Raw genomic sequence first — 4,250 nt, 5'->3', positions numbered from 1 at the left:
TGGACCCGAGCACCGGTCCCCCGACCCCCGGGCTGTGCGCGCGGCCCAAGACGGCGCACGCAGGGGAGGGTGCGATTCTTTCTCAACCGCTGAAGAGGTTGAGACCCATGCGTGACCCACCAAGCGCGGACCAGTCTCCTAGTGTGCCCCCGGGCCATCGTGCCTCCGCCTCCCTTCCCATCCTCTGCCCCGGGCCCAGAACAGAGAAGGGACAGCGCCGGTACTTGAAAAGGCAAAGCCGAGGCTGACACACATTGGAGACAGCTTTGCGGAAAAGCACGGACGCCGGTGGCCTTTCTGTCTTCAGACAAGCAAATAAAACCCGTCGTTCTGGCAGGAGAGCGAACAAAAGTATTGTGCCCCGTGTGAGGATCGAACTCACGACCTTCAGATTATGAGACTGACGCGCTACCTACTGCGCTAACGAGGCACCTACAGGCAGCTTCCGGCCGTAGGATAATGAGGCTAGTGCAGGGACCCGGCGCGCATGCCCAGAAAACCGCAGCTTCGTTTCTGTCTGCAACGGGTTTGGAGAACTCCGGCGCCAACGCTGGCGCGCGCGTTCTTACCAACCTACCATCGGCGGTCGGCCTTCCTGCGCCTGCTCCACTGTTTGTCAATTAACAAACACGGTGGCTTACTTGACCCCACTGACTGAGTAGTGGGGACACGGAGGAGTGGGATTCTTCCTGCTGCTGCACTATCTTATTTTCGTTATAGTGCTTACAAAGTGTTTGCACACTTGTGATCGCGTGAAACACTTATTGGGCACCCACTGTGTTCACGGCCCCGTGCTAAGTGCTGCGTTCATAGGCACACTCCCAGCCTCAAACACTTGGGAGTGGAAGCACAAGTGCATAATGATTTGAAAACACACGGTTACAGGCAAGCACACACACACACCCTTTCCGGCCCCACTGCAGACCCCCGATCCAGCCTGTGCCCAGCCCCTCTGCGCGCCCCAAGTTTGCACCGCGGCCGGAGCTCAGTGGCTGCGGCCACTCTTAGAAGCGACAGTAGCTCAGGAAACGACACCTCAGCATCTTGGAAGCCCTCTCATTTCCTTTCCCTCCCCTCCCCCTAGCCCTTTACATGCTACACTATTACTAAACTATGTCCCTTTCATACATGAAAAACGAAGTGTGTGTGTGTTTTAATACACTTTAAAATAAATACATAACTATTAAACTAGTAAATACTCCTCAATGTACCATCTGGCACACTTACCATTCTGGCACACTTAAAGTCTGTGTATGTCGCTGTATGTGAAATTTACCTTTAAAAACGTAAATGAAGACTGAACTCCAGCCAACGACCGGCGTGCGGAAGGGCTTTGGGGCCGTGCACCGACGGCTGCAAGCGTGAAGTGCTTCAAAACTCGGGCCGTGCAGGCGCGCGGGCCTCCAGGACGGGGAGGTAGAGGTGCTGCGTCTGCCCGAGCAGTGGGATGTTAATGTAGACCTAGGTGGTGGGCATACTGACACGCACTGTACAAGTCTTTCAAGGTTTTCTATTTTTCTGAAACTTGCCATTACAAAATGTTGCGGGAGGAGTTTTTTTAATCACCCAGAATTTGGGACATACGCTGGGATGTTAAGGGCGCGAACGGTGAGTGTAAGGAGGTGGAGAAATACTATGGTCTTCAGACCGGGCGCCAGAACTGCGAGTTCGGGGAAAGAGAGTCGGGGGTGAGGTGGGTGGCAGAGCTCTATGTTTGAGAGAGACCCCTGGAGTGTGGGAGGTGAGCGACACCCACAGGGGGGAAGGCTTGCAATGAGCTCCAGGGCAGAGGAGGCCGGGGGCCAGGGGTGGGCTCCTAAGGGCATCAAGTCTCCCTGGGAGACATCGCGGGTGGTGCGGGCAGTCCGGACCCAGGACTCACGGACTGGGTCCACCCAATCCTGGGGGAGTTTCCCCACATTCACCGTCCAGGATGGAGCCCCACGACCACCCAACCCTCGGGGCAGCTCTACCAGCCACGCTCCCTGGGAGTGGGGGAATGCAACCCTGGGGCGGTNGAGCAGGAGCGCAGAGGCTGGGGCGGAGTGGCTGGAGAGGGAAACCCCAACACCCATACACGCATAGGAACACTTGTGGGCCCCTGTCTACCAGTTACAAACCGACTCCCTCCTGGGTCCCGCAGGCCAGCAGATCAACTCACCCACGGTCTGCCCTCGGTGTCGCCCTCAAGTCGTGTTAGGATTGCAAGAAATCACAAAGAGCCCAAGTCCATGAACACGGAACTGGCCACCGGAAATGAAAGTCTTTCCAGGCTGAAAACAAGAGCAGAGAACACTCTATGCCTGACATGAAAGGGGTAAAGAAAGCAAGGGCAGAACTGGGGTGGGGTGTGCCACCATTACGTGTTAAGGGGGGGGTGAGAATATTCCCATTTGCTACTAATTTGCACACTACATCTCTGGACGGAAAGAGAGAAAACTAAGATCAATGATTAATATGTGTTGGGGTGGGTGCAAACGATGGTTAGAGGCAAGGATAGGATGAAAGCTTTCTTTTTTTAAGTACACTATTACTTTTTAACAGTTTTAGATTCATAGAGAAATTACAGATAGTGGAGTTCCCATAAAGCCGGCCCGCACTTTCCCCTATTACCAACATCCTACCTTAGTGTGGGACTTTGGTTACAGTTCATGAACCAGTGTTGACAGATTATAGCCTGAAGTCCCTCTTGACTCAGATTTCCTTAGTTTTCCCCAAATCTGCTTTTTCTGTTCCAGGCTCCCTTGCAGGCTCCCACATCACATTTAATGGTCATGTCTCCTTAGGCTCCTCCTGACTGTGACAGTTTCTCAGTCTGGCCTTATTTTTGGTGACCTTGACAGTTTTGAGGAGGACTGGTCAGATATTTTACAGACTGTTTCTCAGTTTGGGGGACTTGTCTGATGTTCTTCTGGGATGAATGGTTTTCACTGTGTACCTTTGAACAGTTAAAAATAAAATACTTGAAGTGTGTTAATCTATTGCCTATTTAAAATTATAAACCAATGAACCTCAGAGACCCAAAAGGCAGGAACTAGGAGAGGAGGAGAAAGAAACAGGCGTAGGGAAANGGGCGGGGGGGAGGGGGTAGGAGAGGGGGAGGGGATGGAGGGAAAAAACCAGGAGAGGAGGCTTGGATGGGGGGGCGCCCTTGCGCGGGGCACCCAGTCTTGGCCGAGCCCGATGGCCGCGAGGGGGCGCTTTGCCCCGCGGTCTCCGCCCTCACCCGGCTAGACTTGGGTTTGCGGGAAGCCTGGATAAGGAAGGCGAGGCGGTCCGTATGGTTCTAGAATTTCTTCGGCCCGAAGCCGGGGCACGGGGGCGGAGGAAGGGGAGCGGACGCCAGGAGGGTCTGGGGGTGCGGCCACTCGAACTTGCTGGGGACACTGCGCCACGACTGCGTGCGGGGAACCAGTCTAGGCCCCTACACAGGGGACCCCACATCGTCACCCAAACGTACTTACGGAAAATCGATCACAGGAGTCGGGGCGGGGGTGGGGGAGGAGCGGTACAAACATTCCACTTAGTAAGTGTCTCCATCTTTTAAATACGTGTGTCACCAGGTTTCAGAGACTTTTCCGAGCGAGTCCCCGTACTGAGACACACACGTGCTTCCTCCCTGCAGAACCGGGTTAGACGCCGAGTCCCCACTGGGCACCTCTTGGATGCGACAGGCTGTGTCCTGACTGAATCCGGAGGAAGGGGTGGGTGGTCAGTGTCACCTGCCTACCAGGGTCGCAGACGCAGCCCCCCAAGCCTGGCTGGTAGTGGGTGACTGATGGCCGAGGCTTGGCAGGGTCTCAGGCTGTGCCAGCCCGGGGAGGGGGGGGAGTGGGGGGGGGGGTACCCACCAAACAAGCCCTTTCCACCTCCTGGCCTTTAGACGGCCTGTTGTCTAGGCCTCCCAGGCCTCTCCCACCGTCAAGCACCTTGTTTGTGACAGGGACCTCTTCGTTGCCTTTCTTCAGCCAGGTAAAAAGTCACCCCCTCTGCAAAAACCTGATCCCCATTTCCTTGCTCAGCTGCTGCTTCCCCCCCTCCCTCCGCCGCTCCCCTCCGGCGCCTCTTCCCAGCGGAACATTACCCGCGGCCGCCCGTCTCCTCCTGGAACAGCCTGAAGGGCTCGTGCAGCTGCAGGTGCGCAAACTCCAATTCAAGGCGATTAGACCCACCTGCTGAAGTCGGAGCCACTGGAGGCAGTGCGGGGGCGGGGGCAGGCCCCTCCCCCTGCCGAGGCAGCGCGGGCCTCC

At 56.1% G+C, this 4,250-nt stretch overlaps 1 non-coding gene across 1 annotated transcript; it reads right to left on the bottom strand.

Moving 5' to 3' along the window:
• Positions 1 to 357: 357 nt before the first annotated feature.
• On the bottom strand, positions 358 to 430 carry TRNAM-CAU (transfer RNA methionine (anticodon CAU)). Its single transcript has one exon. It is a non-coding gene; the product is annotated as a tRNA-Met (tRNA).
• Positions 431 to 4,250: the final 3,820 nt, after the last annotated feature.

Source organism: Crocuta crocuta, unplaced genomic scaffold (genome assembly GCF_008692635.1).
Source record: "Crocuta crocuta isolate KB4526 unplaced genomic scaffold, BGI_CrCroc_1.0 scaffold260, whole genome shotgun sequence".
NCBI classification, from domain to species: domain Eukaryota; kingdom Metazoa; phylum Chordata; class Mammalia; order Carnivora; family Hyaenidae; genus Crocuta; species Crocuta crocuta.
The sequence above is the reverse complement of the archived record's forward strand: the minus strand, read 5'-3'. Positions and strand labels throughout refer to the sequence as shown.